This window comes from Thunnus maccoyii, unplaced genomic scaffold, assembly GCF_910596095.1.
Source record: "Thunnus maccoyii unplaced genomic scaffold, fThuMac1.1, whole genome shotgun sequence".
Taxonomy (NCBI): Eukaryota; Metazoa; Chordata; class Actinopteri; order Scombriformes; family Scombridae; genus Thunnus; species Thunnus maccoyii.
Window position 1 is genome coordinate 578,317 of NW_024757900.1, and position 17,862 is coordinate 596,178.

The following is a 17,862-nucleotide window of genomic DNA, read 5'->3' on the forward strand; positions in this document are numbered from 1 at the left end:
CAAGGTCCATGAAGGTTTCCAAGTGTCTAGCAAAGCAAAGAAGACTCTAATTTCTGTATCTGGTTGACAACAAACCCTGTCTCTACCCGGCCTCAGTCCCAACCTCTATAGGGTTTCAGTAGTCAAGTTGTCAAGCTGCATTGTTTGTTTATTTGTTTCATCAGATGCACCATCAGCCTTAATTTTCTGATCCACAATCATATTGTGTCCCTCTTCAAACTGACTCACTGGCAAAACTGCTCATGAAAGTGCATCATACATTTTTAGATAAACAAGTTATCTATTGGTAACTTTAACTATCCTCACAGGCATTGTCAACTTCTCCCAATGTGGCTTTTGAATAAAGGCCCGCTGCTGCCTTCACATTAAAACACATATATTGTGAAGCTCATGTACTAAAAGCTGTGTTAATATCAACAATATCTCAACATATCTATTGACAAGCAAAACAGAAAACAATGGGGCTTTCACTGAGACACTGCTATCTGAGTGACAGAATGACTGCTTACAAACACTGTATTGTATTAGCAAGCAGTCATGATTAGGGTATGAATGAGGTAGCACTATGCACAGGGGATTGGAGTGGTGCTGAAAATGTAACATGATCTAAATTATTTTGACTCTAGGGTGCTCTTTTTTCTGTTCATAGTTCCTCCCAAAATTCTCTTAACATGATATGTGAAAGATCGGACAGAGACCTGGCATACCCTAATATACACTATGTAGGAAAGGCCATAGACATTATTACCCTGTGGGTGAATAATGCCACTGTGATGTCAAGGCATTTTCAGTTAGACAGGAAGCAGTGAGTGCAAAAAAATCCATGGCAGCATTGGAAAGATTTACTCTTTTAGGCCCCTGTGACCCATCCTGTGACCCCTGACATGGAAGTCAAATATTTTTCGGGGTCTTTAAATGTGCATCTTAGATAAAGCCTGTCCCTCCCATTATTGATAGTTGTATTGATTTGTGTATGTGTGTCAAAAAACTACAATGCTGAAGAGGCTAATCTAAAATCATGATCTCATACACTGCAGTGGTCAGTAAAAAATATGCTGAGAAAATGTAAAGCTATTCAGTTTATTGGTGGCTATTATGTAGTTTATCAACAGTGATGGTGTCTACTTCCATAATCCACACACATTTATAGCATATAAATATAAAATATCAGTAAGAAGAAACAAGTAAATTGACACATTTCAGTAATCCATAATTTTCTGAAATAATTAGTATTGTCAAGTCTAGTGTCATCTTACTTTATCTTTTTATAAAGGTGAATGAGTCAATTAATGAGTCAATGAAATTCACAATAGAAACTGTGCAATTATACATAGCACAGTGACAATGCTGTTGCACATAAGACTAAAAAAGTCTGTAAATTATATGTAGAACAATTTATACTACAGCTCAATTACTACAGCGCTTACTGTTTTTCTTGGGGCGACTGTGGCTCAGGAGGTAGAGCGGGTCATCCACTAATCAGTGGCTCCTCCAGTCCGCATGTCGAAGTCTCCTTGGGCAAGATGTTGATCCCCAAATTGCTCCTGATGGCTGTGCCATCAGTGTGTGAATGTATGTGAATGGTTAGATTCCTCTGATGGGCAGTTTGGGACCTTGCATGGTAGCCTCTTCCATCAGCGTATGAATGGGTGAATGTGACTTGTAGTGTAAAAAGTTCTTTGAGTGGTCTGAAAGACTAGAAAGGCGCTATACAAGTACAGTCCATTTTGCCATTTACCATTGCTGCATACTACACATGCTTATATATCAGATGTTCATACTGTATATCATGTCATTGTTGGGGTGGATTTTTTCAAGTCTATCGTAATACAGCACTCACATGCTATATGTATGTTGAAAGAGTAATGAGTGTCTATACTGGCCAAGAAGTGATCATTTCCTAGAACAACTATTTCAACCCCACTGATAGACAAGAACTTTGTGCTTCATGATGTTGATGTTCATAACTGCAGTTGAAGTTAGAGAAAGAGCATGAGTAGGGTTGATAAAAGGCAAACATTAATCTCATGGGACAAGAACACTGGTCTCTGTGTCTTCTGTGCTACACAAACAATGTCATTGTGAGGTGTGGAACCATCCAACAGAGTGTTATTTCTAGGATATTTGGCTGACTATCTTGGAAGATGTGGAGGACAAGCTCTAGCTGAAATTTAGAATATAGCAGCTTCTCATTTTGGCGGGCATTTTGTGGACTGTGGGTTTTGTCCTCTATTACTTCATGGAATTCTGGTATGGGATTACTTCACAGCCAGTATGGAGAGGAGGAATTGCATTGCATTGTACATTGCAGCAACTAATGACTCTTTGAATGTACAAAGAGTACATTCAAAGAGTCATTCAAGAGTACATGACTATTGTATTAAGATAGACTTGACCTTTCTCCAGTAGTCTTCTTGATGCGTGCACTCCTCCCTACTTCCTGAGGTTCAGCATCTCTGTAGGTCGATTCATGACTATCTGATCCATCCAATGTCATGTCATCTCAAATTTAAAGATGACTTTGGACTGATATGGTCATACAGTCATAGGTTCACAGGAAGTACAAGAGAAGCACACAAAAATCCTGTATGTGTTTATTTTCCAGGGCAAATTTTATCTAATAAACCAGTGTTTGACAACAGATCCAACAGATCATCTGATATTTTTGTCTCTTTGCAGATTTTGTAAATTGTTCAGATTTTGTAAATTGTTCATTAATACCTAATCATTTAAATACAGCCAAACATTATTCAAACAAATACCTTTATTTTAAGCAGTTATGAAAATTTAAGTTTACTAAAGAAAGCAAATATGTCACAGTGAATCAAACACTTTGGGTTTCACTGGAGAGTTTTGTGTTTGGTGAATTCTTTTTGAGAGGTATGAAAGGAGAAAAAATCAGAGAATCACTAATTTGTATGTTTGTATGGAAATAGTCAAATTAAACAATATTGCAAATCCACATTGATCCACCTATAAATAGCATACAGATTCGTGTAAATTAATTAGATACACAGATTCCACAGAGACTACCAGTGCCCAATTGTACATGACGAGAGACACTGGGTCTTTCTTGTCCTTAAAAAAAAAAGTCAATTAGCTTTTTTGTCCCTTTACAGCAATAAACCCACAGTACATTTGGCTATTTTTCTGTTGTATTTTATGCATCTGTCCTAGCAAACACCAGCTTATTACAACTGATTGATTTGCTTTGTGAGGGCCATTATGAAATGCTGCTCTATAAATAATAAAGCAGCGATCCATAGGCTTTCACATGGCCTCAGAGTGTATGTAGCTCATACAAAAGAGCGGCTGGTTGCTAGGAGCACAAAAGCACCACAGCCATTAGGGGACTGATAGAGTTTTGCCTCCTGCCATCTGGACACAACTATAATTAGACATTAATTGGGGACTCTATTAAGACACCATAGTGTGTGTGTGTGTGTGTGTGTGTGTGTGTGTGTGTGTGTGTGTGTGTGTGTGCGTGCGCATGTGCGTGTGCATGTGCATACGCAAACACCTCACTAGTGTCTACTTCAGACATCTAAGATCTGACCAAACCTCATTTACATAGACTCACAATGGAGACAGGCTTTATATACATTATGGTCATTTCATAAAGATGTGTGAGGTGTCAAATAATTCAGCCAACTAACATCAAACACATCACAAATGCCTGCTTAAGATATCTAAGATCTGATCTAACCACTGAACGCATGCCAACAATTTACATAGACCCACAATGGAGACACAGGTGTGTCACACATGTGATGTAGGTGTCACACTGGCTGTGGTCGTTTCATATAGATGTAGTGTTCATACAAATTGACAGGGCATAACATATGCTACACCTGATTTAATGCAAAATACCCCACACCTACCTGTACACGTAATCTTATATGCACACATACACCACATCAACATGCTACACCTTACAGTTTGATAAATAACTAGGCATGTATATAGGTATGTGTTGTAAGTGTAAGAAGAAAATGGATTCTTTCCTGAGTGGACTGAACTATGAGACTGTTGGATGAGTTACACATGAACGCACTCATGCACATGCCAGTATTGCTTTGCTTGCTTGATTTAATACACCTATTGAAAACTGAATTGAGAATAATGGCAGTACCATTGGTACATTTTGATGGGCATGATCAATATTTAAAAATGTATTATAATACTTGATAGATCCTGTACAAGATCTTAACATGACTTACTATCAATGATAGATTATGTAGCTAATGTGCACATCATACAATTTAACTTTGTCATTCAACCCTCATGCTGTGCTTGTTTCATGTTTTCATTGTTTGTGTTCCCATCCTAAATTGGATGGTCTGTTTCAACCGTTTGTAAAGCAAACATAAGGCATGTATTAACACCAAATGCTGTGTAAAACCTTTTAACCAACTTCATCCGCAGTCATTATCACAAGTTCTACACTCCTTTTTGGAATCCATAGTCTATAGCCCTCATTTACCTGAAATTATACCACTCGTTTTTGAGTAAAAGGAGTAGGCTACAATTTATGTGTTATTTTGACTATAGTTAACACCAGAGGAAAACATGTTGAGAGATTATCAAAGATTATAGTATCCGTAAATGTTTAGCAAGGATATTGTTTTGAAACCATTTGAAATTTTGTAATAGTACCACATTATATTGTGTTGTGTTTCTGGTCAAAATTGACCATTGTGATTTTATTCACAAAGTACAATCAAAACTTATTTCCAAATAAACATTTATTTAATTAACATCATAAAATCAGCTTCAAAACATTATTATAGTATAAAATATACAAAACAGTCCTATTTTCTCCTCACAAAAAAGCCAAATGTCCCCTGGTGCAATAGTGGAATAGTGGTAAAAACACAATGAGCTTTCTTGATATAAATTCTAGTTTAGGCATGGTAGTGTGTAGGTGTGTAGGCATTTGCTGCAGTGCACTAAATGAAACATGTGCTCCACTTACAATGCATTGCTATACACATCCCTAAATATCCTTTTCAACTGAGGTGTAGAGTGTTGATGAAGCATTCATACCTGCCAATATTTAGGTTTCAAAATATGGGAGTTTTTTTCAGTAGGGGTCAGAGGGAATGAGGTGAAAGATAACATTTTATTCAAGTTGATGACAACTAAACTCATTACTGTAAGTCCAACAAAAACATCACAAGTAAAAAGTTTATGGTTTCCAGGGCATACACTCAGTGCTTCAAGTTGGTGGTTTGTTTATTTGTATATTTTTAATTTTGTCTAGTGTGTTGATGTGTCTAACCTCTTGAGAATTACAAAGCAATCAGTTTCTGAATATGGAACTCCACAATGTTTGGATTGTGATTTACATTGCACTGCTACTGTTTTTGACGAGTAGTGTCTCAACATGATGCTGCACTTACCTATACCAGAGATCAGATGTTGACGCTTCAAGCTAAAAGCAGCTCCAGATTTCCTCTCCCTACCACCACACTGTCAAATGTGTGATCTCTCAACAACAAAATTGAGAACAGTGAGACTGACCCACGAAACTGATTTCAAACTGTATACTCTAATCTGCCTAACGGAGACATGGCTAAAGTCAGAATAAAGTCTCCGTTGACGGATATACCATGATAAGTCAAGTTTGTTTATATAATATATTTCATGTGACAGGCATAAACTCAATGTGCTTAAAAACAAAAGTAAAAAAAAGTAAAAATCATATATGACAAAAACATATAACATTACATTAATATTACATATTAAAAAAACATAAAATAAGGAGATGTTACATATATAAAAACATATAAGACAACATATAAAATTCGAAGGTAAGAGGGTATTACAGTAAAGACAGTAAGATAAGAAGGTATTATTTTTATTATTATTATCATTATTATTATTATTATTAAAAAGGAATAACAATAATAATACTGATTCTAAAATGAAGGTTTTACCCATTAACCACACACTTTAAACCTAACTAAAAGCTTGCAAAAAAGATATGTTTTTAGTATGCTTTTGAAAGAAGACACTGTTGTAGCAGACTTGGGGTCTGTTTTTAGAGAATTCAAGAGAGTGGGACCATAATGACAAAAGACACCAAGAGCTGATTTAGAGTTTATTCTTGGTATAATAAGGAGACCTTTATTTGATGTTGTCTGGTGTGTATTCAGTGAGCATGTCAATGACATAGGAGGGAGCTAAGCTGTTCATAGCTTTAAAAACAATAAGTATTTTAAAATCAATTCTTTGTTTGAGCCAGCGAAGAGAAGTTAAAAAAGGAGTGATATGTTTACACCTTTTGGTTTTAGTTAATACTCTGGCTGCACCATTCTGAAAATCTGGAGTTTATTAAGCACTTGCTTTGCCAGTCCATATGGGCAGACAGAGATTAGCACCTGTTAAAGAAATCGATTGCTGGAGGACTATGTATATTTATGGACAACAAATGTGCCACACAGATGCGTATTTGTGAACAGATTTGCACCCCGGATTATGAAATTCTGACAGTGTCATTCAGGCTTTTTTATCTGCCATGGGAGTTTGGGCAGATCACAATTATCCTGACATATGTACTTGGACCAAAACACCAAGAGGCTGTACGTAGGATAGCTGAAATCTATAACATTGCACTCTCACGCTCACCAGACCAGCCAGTGTTCATTCTCGATGATTTTAACAACTGTGATCTAGTCCACCACCTTCCCACGCTCCATCAGTATATTGACTGTCTGATGAGACACACGAGAATTCTTGATCAGTGTTTTGGCAATTTATCAGATGCTTATAGAGCACTATGTTGTGCACCACTGGAGAAATCCGATCACAATGTTATCCATTTGCTCCCGAAAAACAGAGCTAAAGTAAAGCAAGAGCAACCTATTATTAAGGACATTCAGTTGTGGGATGCAAGAGTGAGGAAATGCTACAGGATTGCTTTGAAAATACAGACCGGGAAATGTTTTTCAATTGCTGTAGTGATACTGATAAACTAACAGAGGCTATAACTGGATACATGAAATTTTGTAAGACCAATGTCACTACCAAGAAAACCATTAGGGTGTACTTTAATAACAAAACAGAGGCTTCTGCAGAAATGTAACAGTGTATTTAGGAGAGGGGAACTGCTTTTATTGATAAGGATTTGGACTTAGTTAAGATAAAGATGAAGAACAGGATGAATCAATTTTAAAGAACAGGATGAAATATAAAGAAAAGGTAGAGAGTCAGCTCTATACTACTAATGTCAGGGACGCCTGGAATGGACTCAGTGTTATGATGGGTAGGGAGGGGAAAAAACAAGATGTCCTACTGAATAAAGGTGTATCTTTTGCTAATGAACTGAACCATTTTTTTCTACATTTGATAACCCCCCTGCTTTAATTTTAATGATAATAACTTTGACATATTCAGTAACACCACTGATCACTCCACAATTTTACTGACAGAGGCAGAAATAGTAGCCAGCTTAGCTAGAATCAAACCTAGTAAAGCACCTGGACCTGAAGGATTAAGGGGTGATTAAATCATGTAGGTTTCAGCTCACAACAGTTTTTACAAAATTGCTCCAGTTTTTATTGAATGAACATTCTCTTCCCAAAACATGGAAACTCTCCAGAAACTCAGTAATTTTAGGCCAGTTGTGCTGACCAGCATCCTATGTAAACGTATGGAGTGGATCATAGTCAATCATCTTTCAACATTTCTCAGTGAATGGTTTGACTCACTTCTGTTTGCATACAAGAAGGGCCGAGGTACTGGAGACACATTTACACTGATGAATACTGTTAGTAAACACCTACAACAGTACAAGAGTTATGTCAAACTTTTATTTGTAGATTTTGGTTCAGCTTTTAATTGCATGCAAAATATACTTTGGTGAAAAGGCTTTGTGACATTAACACCAACAGCCACATTATACAGTGAGTTCCTCACAGACTGACCACAGAGAGTGAAGTGCAGTGGTATTACCTCTGATACAGTTATCCTGAATACAGGAGCACCTCAAGGCTGTGTGCTCTCACCTGTTTTGTTTTTCCTACACACTAATGAAATGAAAATTATGAATTCAACCTGTCAATTGTACAAATATGCTGATGACGTGGTGCTAGTCAGTCTTATACAGACAGGGGACACAGTTAATCATTCTAGATATTTCCATCATATTGGTGAGCTTACTAAGCCGTGTGAAGACAGTGTTTTTGATCACACTTTAAGTTTTACAGTCAACACAGAATACATTTTAAAAAAGCAATGCAGCACTTGTATATAGTCTGGATATTGGATTCATATGACATAAGCAAGAACATTTTAGAGACTGTATAGTGTTTAAACTTTTAATATGTGTACATGGTAAGGGGACCTGGGTGCCAAGAATAAAAATAGACTGCCCAGAATTATAAACATGGCCAGTAAATTATTGGGAAAGAGCAGAAACAACTGGGATGTATATATAAAATGCAGGTGAAACAAAAGGCCCAACAAAGTGTGTCTTATCCTGTTCATCCCCTCTTTAGTGAATTCATAAGACAGCGTTCAGGAAGACACTATAGAGGCAATGCAGCAACTAAGAACATTTACAAAAAGTCTTTCATACTAAATGCAATAACTTTGCTAAATTCAGAAACAGCATTGACACTGAAACCATGTCTGATATTGTTGTCTGTACTGTGCAGGTTGTGTTATTTATTAATGTATGTATCATGATTTGCCATGATGTGTTTTAACCAACCTGTGAAGCCAAAGGCAAATTTTCACATTTGTGGACAACATGGGTGTCACTAGAGATTTATGTTTGGGGGGGGCTAAGCCTTTGCCAGGGGGGTCTAGGAGGAGGACTTTTTTTTTAAATGGCCCCAAAATGTCTGTTTGTCATGAATTTTTAGAGTGGCAATAGGTGTAAAATCAATACATTAGATCTGTCTCTTCATAGTTTGTAATGGGCACGGATCTAATATGACTTAAATGTTTTCCATCCACTTACAACAGGCACAGATCAAGCAAAGGTACTGAAGTCAAGGAATGTTATCTCCTCTCTCTTTGATATGTTGCAGGTCCTAAGAATGTTATGCACACACAGACTGATGTTTAATGTGTGAACCTCTGTCATAAAATTCAGTATTAATTTTAACTGAAAGCTTAAATAACTCCCACTCGCTTTCTTCTTGATCACTAACCTCCATCAGACCTGCTCCTTCAGCCCTGTCAGTCTCCTCCATCTTCCTCCTCTCCCTCTCCTCACCTGTTTTTAGTGACATGTTTTTTTATTAAACTCAGATTTACAAGAACTCAGGGCTTAATGAGTGATAAACCAGTTTAAGTCTGTATTTGTCTGCACTGGCAAAATCTTCTCACCTGACTGGCCTTCGGTGGAGCTTCTGCCTTTTTGAAGAAATATTGTATATCCATCTACATGTTGAGGAATTGAGGGATATAAAATTGTGTTATGATCAACACAATGTGACCTTTTCACTGACATTAACTGATTATAAACAATAATCTGTGCTTACTGATATGATTGTTTAGAAATATTTCAGAGGCATATAAAAGCAAAGTATGTAAAGAGCTGTAAATAACATTTCTATCTCATTCACACTTTGGCAGGCCGGCTCGTCAGCTAGTTAGTACAGTGGAAACTGCTTATAGTGATCACGTTTGTCTGGGTAAAATTAATCACTATAAGCAGATGATTATTATAACTGATTTTTTTGTCCTTTTTCTTTATTTCTCATGCAGACTAACATCTAATTGACATATATATATTTATTACATGAGTAAAAAATTAATGAAATGGCTAGCTTTGCTATTTATTGTAGCTGTTTCAAAATACAGTACAGCTGTTTCACTGCTGACGCCTTCCTGACTCATTTTAAGATGAGGGAGAGAGAGAGAGAGAGAGAGAGAGAGAGAGAGAGAGAGAGAGAGAGAGAGAGAGTAGCAGTGGTCGAGCAAGCTAGAGAGTGGATGAGGAGAGCGAGCAGTGGTAGCGAGAAAGCTGGTGAATGAGAGGAAGAAAACGTTATTTTCTAATTGTTTCATGGTGGTTACAAATAAACACCTCCGCTCCCCTGATAATGGTGCAGCAGCCGCTAATTACAATATCATATGTGTATCATGGGAGTAAGGTAAAAACTAAAAATATAGTAACTGTAATTGTATTTTTCCCCCATGTTTTTATGTATGAAAGGACCCAAAATGAACACTGTAAGTGGACTATTGATTACTATAAGCAAATTAATTAAACAGTATTTGTATAGGAATGATTCGCTCCTGAGATTTTTGATCCATATAAGCGGTTGATCACTGTAACTGTAATTATATAAGCGGTTTCCACTGTATAATGTTAGTGTTGTATAGCCTATCCTCTTGTCCTCTCTTAAACCTAAAGTTGGCGAACATTAAGCAAGTAACAAATGAGTAATAACTTGATAGCTCGCTACATTGACCATCATTTGCCACAAATTCATATTGGAGCTTGGAATCTTCACTCTGTAACTGTTACTATTTCACTCTGTATATTATGCTTATCTTGGTGAGGTTTATGTTTAGATACATTGTGAATTTGGAGACACAATGGCACAATTTGATCAACTTTAATTAAAGATGAATGAAGAAAAAGCTATTGATGATTTAAACTAATAATATACATTTTTTTTGGGCTAAAGCCCCCCTAAAATAAGCCTAGCGATGCACCTGGTGGATAATAAAGATTATTATTAGGACCCGAGCACTGACAGTGCGAAGGCCATATTGTAATTCAAGGAATTTTTCTCTATTATTATTATTAGGGCCCGAGCACCGACCAGTCTGAAGCCCTCTTCTATCCAAAGGAATTATTAGGGCCCGAGCACCGACAATGCGAAGGCCCTATTGTAATTCAAGGATTTTTCTCTATAATTAGGGCCCGAGCACCAACAGTGCGAAGGTCCTATTGTAATTCAAGGAATTTTTCTCTATTATTATTATTATTAGGGCCCGAGCACTGACCAGCGCGAAGCCCTATTGTATCCAAAGGAATTATTATTAGGGACCAAGCGCTGACCAGCGCAAAGCCCTCTTGTATTCAAAGGAATTATTGTTATTATTATTATTATTATTATTATTAGGGCCCGAGCACTGACCAGCATGAAGCCCTCTTGTTTCCAAAGGCGTTATTATTTTTATTATTATTATTATTATTATTATTATTATTATTATTATTATTAGGGCCCGAGCGCTGACCAGTGCGAAGCCCTCTTGTATCCAAAGGAATTATTACTATTATTATTATTATTATTATTATTAGGGCCCGAGCACTGACCAGGATGAAGCCCTCTTGTATCCAAAGGAATTATTATTATTAGGGTCAGAGCGCTGACCAGCACGAAGCCCTTTTGTATCGAAATGAATTATTATTATTATTATTATTATTATTATTATTATTAGCGTCAGAGCGCTGACCAGCGTGAAGCCCTCTTGTATCCAAAGGAATTATTATTGTTATAATTATTATTATTGTTATGGCCCGAGCACTGACCAGCGCGAAGCCCTCTTGTATCCAAAGGAATTATTATTATTATTATTATTATTATTATTAGGGCCCGAGCACTGACCAGCGCAAAGCTCTCTTGTATCCAAAGGAATTATTATTATTATTATTATTAGGGCCCGAGCACCGAACGGTGTGAAGGCCCTATTGGATCTGTAGGAATTATTATTATTAGGGTTAGAGCGCTGACCAGCGCAAAGCCCTCTTGTATCCAAAGGAATTTTCATTATTATTATTATTATTATTATTATTATTATTATTATTATTATTATTATTAGGGCCCAAGCACTCACCAGCATGTAGACCTCTTGTATCCAAAGGAAGTATTATTATTATTATTAGGGCCCGAGTGCTGACCAGCGCGAAGCCGTCTTGTATCCAAAGGAATTATTATTATTATTATTAGGGCCCGAGCGCTGACCAGCGCGAAACCCTCTTGTATCCAAAGGAATTATTATTATTAGAGCCCGAGAGTTGACCAGCGCGTAGCCCTATGGTATCCAAAAGAATTATTATTAGGGCCCAAGCGCTGACCGGCGCAAAGCCCTCTTGTATCCAAAGGAATTATTATTATTATTATTGTTATTATTATTATTATTAGGGCTCGAGCACTGACCAGCATGAAGCCCTCTTATATCCAAAGGAATTATTAGGGCCCGAGTGCTGACCAGCGCGAGGCGCTCTTGTATCCAAAGGAATTATTATTATTATTATTATTATTATTATTATTATTATTAGGGCCCGAGCGCTGACCAGCGCGAAGCCCTCTTGTATCCAAAGGAATTATTATTAGGGCCCGAGCGATGACCGGCGCGAAGCCCTCTTGTATCCAAAGGAATTGTTATTATTATTATTACTATTATTATAATTATTATTATTATTAGGGCCCGAGCGCTGACCAGCGCGAAGCCCTCTTGTATCCAAAGGAATTATTATTAGGGCCCGAGCGATGACCGGCGCGATGCCCTCTTGTATCCAAAGGAATTATTATTATCATTATTATTATTATTAGGGCCCGAGCACTGACCAGCATGAAGCCCTCTTATATCCAAAGGAATTATTATTGTTATTATTATTACTTTTATTAGGGCCCGAGCGCTGACCAGCGCGAAGCCCTCTTGTATCCAAAGGAATTATTATTAGGCCCGAGCGATGACCGGCGCGAAGCCCTCTTGTATCCAAAGGAATTATTATTATTATTATTATTATTATTATTATTATTAATGATATTATTAGGGCCCGAGCGCTGACCAGCATGAAGCCCTCTTATATCCAATCGAATTATTGTTCTTCTTATTATTATTATTATTAGGGCCCGAGCACTGACCAGGGGTCCATTTCACAAAGTAGGTTTAGTGAAAACTCAGGGTCTGTTAACCCTGAAATGAGGGAAACTCTGAGTTTTCCGTTTCAAAAAGGGAGGTAACTCAAACCAGAGAAAGAGGGATAACTCTAGCCTGTTTCAGAGAGAGGGGTAACTTAAGGTCTCGATCAGTTACCGTAGCAACAGACTCTATGAACCTAACCTGGTCGGGACCAGGTTTTTCTCAATGAACCTTGAGTTTCTCTCAGTCTCCGCCCTCTTTCAGAGCCACACACTCCATTTGATTTCCTCATTCATTCAGGCAGCAGGCGAGTTTTGGCGTAGCCTAGTTCTGCCGTCTGTCATTTAAAAAAATCATTAAAAAGAAAAAAAAAAAAATCAGAGTCAGTATATTAGAAGTCCATTAGGCACAGTAACAGCCACAGTAACATTTTTCACTAACATGGCATGTCCTTTTGATAACGATCCCGTGGATGAAGGTGCAGCATTACTGCGCAGAGAATTAAATATTCGTTGAGAGATGGTTATCAGACCGTGCATAGATGTTCTAGCATTTCCAGACAACTATCTTTTTGAGCGGTACCGTTTCACGTCACAGTCCATCATCTACATACACAACCTAATCCATCCTTACATTTGCAACATTACCAATCGTAGTCATGCTCTCTCATCCCAGCAGATATTGTGTGTTGCGCTGCGTTTCTTTGCAAACGGAAGTTTTTTGTACAATGTCGGAGCCAGCCACTGGCCTTCCTATAGTCTGGCTTATGGCCAGCTCCTCTGCCTCCGTTAGAGGTGGCGGTGCTGGGCCACCACCCGTTTTACGGGCATCTGCCTTCTTTCTGTTGGCTGAGTAGAAGTCTGTGTTAGTTTAAATAGGCTTAATTATTTAAAAGAACATGATGTTGATGAGAAGACATTTATGTGTGTGAAACCAGCATTATGTTGGGGATAAAACAGCTGCTCAGTCAAACAGCCACTTAATATTTACTTTCCAATGTAAAACATGATCAAAATGAGGTTCCCCCATGAGATTATGCCGAGGTCTCACCTGTTTGAACAATGTTTTTATATTTCATCCTAAACTGCTGCCAAGTGCGCTTCTCCCTCGCGGGATTGGACCTAAATGAAATAAATTAATAGGCGACCAATCAAGCAGTTTTCCTCTGTAATATTATTGTGATTGCAAAGGACTACATTTAAACTTACGCATTGACCCGAGCGGCGATGTTCTCCCACGCCGTCTCCCTCTCTTTTGCAGCTGCAGCGGTGTTGCACTTCTTTTTGAAAACATGTTCAAACTCGCCGTATTATCGCATTAAGATTTCTAGTTCTAGTGGGGTGAAAAACGCCGCCCTCCTCTTCCCCGTTGCATGGTGACTCGTTGAATCGGGGCTCCATTGATGCTGGCTTTTTATAGTTGTGGTGCACGCGCTTAACTCCAGGTGAAACTACTCCAAGTTGAATAAACTGACTCAAATCAGCTGTTATGGAACCGGAAACTCAGAGTTTCCTATCTCAGAGTAGATCAACTCAGAGTTCAGGATTAGACTCGGAGTTTGTTGAACCTGCTTTGTGAAACGGACCCCAGTGCGAAGCCCTCTTGTATCCAAAGGAATTATTATCATTATTATTATAAGGGCCCGAGCACCGAACGGTGTGAAGGCCCTATTGGATCTGTAGGAATTATTATTATTAGGGTCAGAGCGCTGACCAGCGCGAAGCCCTCTTGTATCCAAAGGAATTATTATTATTAGGGCCTGAGCCCAAAGGGCGAAGACCCTCTTGTTTTTCGTGCGTTTGTTTCTTTATTAGGGCCTGAGCCCAAAGGGCGAAGACCCTATTGTTTTTCGTGCGTTTGTTTCTTTATTAGGGCCTGAGCCCAAAGGGCGAAGACCCTATTGTTTTTTGTGCGTTTGTTTCTTTCTTATTAGGGCCTGAGCCCAAAGGGCGAAGACCCTATTGTTTTTCGTGTGTTTGTTTCTTTATTATTATTAGGGCCTGAGCCCAAAGGGCGAAGACCCTGTTGTTTTTCGTGTGTTTGTTTCTTTCTTATTATTATTAGGGCCTGAGCCCAAAGGGCGAAGACCCTATTGTTTTTCGTGTGTTTGTTTCTTTCTTTATTATTACGCCACTTTAACTCTAAATGTGACCCCCTAAACATGCTCAAAAACTCACCAAATTTGGCACGCACATCAGGAATGGTGAAAAATTTGATAAAATGTAAAAATTAAACCCCAAAGTGCCAAAATGTGCTCTCTAGCGCCACCTATGTATCTAAAACGGCCGCCACGGCCCGTAGGAATGTCGTAGAGAGATCGAACCAAAACTCAATTATTCGTCTCATCAAGACCTACAAATCATACGCTGACACCCCTGACCTAAATCCAACAGGAAATCTGCAATGTCCATTTCAAAGTATGATTTTTTGCCAATTTTGGACCTTGAATAAACGCTATCTCCTCCTAGGGCGTTAATGGTATCGGCCTCAAACTTTAATACATGACTTATCACACTGTGTTGAGCAAAAGTTATTAAAAACTTTGTAATAACTCGAACGGTTTAGATTTAGTAAGCCCTGAAAGTTGGAGTGCGACATTACACCTTACAATGTAAACCAATGGGGAGGCAAATTCTGGGCATGGCCTTTGTGCCAAACTGGGGCATCTGGCGTCTAAACTATAAGTCCGACCACTTTCAAACCTGTATCAATGGATTCGCGACGAAAATTCCTACAAAAAAATGATATTTTTATGTAGGATTTGGCCAAAGTTATGGGATTTATGAGGATTTTTCACAAGAAGATCACTTTGAAATCTTTCCTTTCAACTGTGAGGGAGAGAGAGAGAATGGGAGGGGGGGGATGGGTAAAGTAAACATCTACTGCCTGTGACAGAAGCCCTTGGACTGCACCACACTCCAGTTACTTAATGCTTCTACATATCTGACAGCAGTGTTCAATCCTTACTTTTTTTCAAGGAGTACATGTGCTCCTAAACGACAGAAATTAGGAGCATACATATAACTTTAGGAGCACACTGAAAAATGTTCAAGTAAGAGTTTCTTTAAGAAAACAATTCATTACATACATATTTACAATTGATCACATACATATTTAAACTCTGTGTGTGTGTGTGTGTGTGTGTGTGTGTGTGTGTATGTAAATCACAATTAGCTGTTTTTAGGGGTGCTTGATTATGGCAAAAATTATAATCACAATCATTTTTGTTCAATATTGAGATCATGATTATTTAACATGATTACTTTTTGACTGTCATCTTCTCCAATTGCTGTTGTTCATACATGCACATATTTTTTCTAACTTGGCTGAGGAGACTATTACATATGTAATCATATATTGTAGTAATGATTAAGAAAAACTATAGCCTATATGAGGGAAAAACTCAGGAAGGCTGGAGTTCCGGAGCTCCGTATTAAAACTGTAATGGACCTGCCATGAGGGTGGAGCAAACTCCATTTCCAAGGATGCTTTGCGATTTTCACACTTCAGCAGGGAGCAGTCAACATCGGTCCCTCATTGGCGGAGACGCTCCTGCACAGCGGAGCGTCCTGAGGACGCAGCCATGACATCACCACCCCTTTATAAGCGAGCACGCCCAAACTACACGTCTTTCCCATGTCACTGAGCTAGGGGTAACTCCTGTTCCCCTGTGAGTTAGCTTGACTACCCCACGAACATGTTTTCCCCTCATCGAAGACTCCCCTCGTCGGACGAGACGAGACTTTGCCCGTGTTCACCCGAACACATTCCTGGACCCGAGAGAGACCGCTGCTGCAACCAGCGTCCTCAAATTCCCCCGAGAAAGAGGAAATGAAGTTACTTCGGGATAACGTGGACCGGCTCTGCCCTGCGCGTCTTCGCCGAGTCATCTCTGCTGTTCTCTCCGCCACTCCACTCAGAACCAGCTGCCGTGTTTTCGCCGACCTGTTTTACCTTGATGGTCACGGTGTTTTTTCCGCAGGTTTCACTTCACTCAGCTGGCCGACAGACCCGCTGATTCTCTCCGCTTTAACCTAAATAGCAATTCGGGACTCGGTGCTCCGTTTGGATCTAAACAGAGAGCCGGGGTTAGCTGAGAGGCTAGCAGAGGCTAACTGGTTGTGCTTCTTTCGGTCATGCTGCAGTTAACGCTCCGCTGCTGCCTGTTTGCTGCCTGTTAGTTGTGTTCACCACGCTTGACTATTTTGTGTTTGTCCCGCTCGGGACTACTGTGTTTGTGCTGCCGTGAGTGAGAAAGTAAACTGATTTGTCGATCTTAAACCAGACAACGTGCGTTACAGACTGCCGTCCATACGTGCGCTCTCTGTGGAAAAAGAACCGCTTCTCTCTCTCTCACGATCGCTCTCCCTCCTCCCTCTCTTGTGACTAACACCATACTCACGCGCGCACAGATACACGCACCGACATCGTTTTGCACATCTGATGGTCAGATAACGTCAGACAAAAGTGTCCAACCTGCAAGTGTCCAACCCTGTGCAAAGCTGTTTGTGTTTTGTTTGGTAGAATTAGATTTTAGAATAGCTATTTATTGAATGAAGCATTTGTTAACTTTGTTAATTTTGCTAAGTTTCATAAACACTGTTATATCTTTAAAGAGAAGTTCTTTAGTCATTATTGGTAACATATTGTGAAAAGTGGCTGATTGAAGGAGTCAGAGCTCGAATTCAACCCTTCTTTGTTCACCCTTGACTGATTATCTCTCAGATATTAACATTCTAGGTGAACTCCCATTTATGAGACTACCTTGCTCGGTTATTGGCCCCGGTTTCGGGGTGGTGCTTCGTATCTGTTAGTTCATATTAATAATTCTGTTAATTGTTATAATTAATTATTATTGATAATTGATAATTATAGCAAATAATTAACTGTGTTCTTCGCAGATTCCTACAGTTGGTACCTGAATTACTGATTAAGGTTAACAATATTTTGATGTCATAATTCATAATTGTCTGTGAACGGAGGGGTGGGCTCACAGAGAGACACTGGTTAGTATTGTGTGTAAAA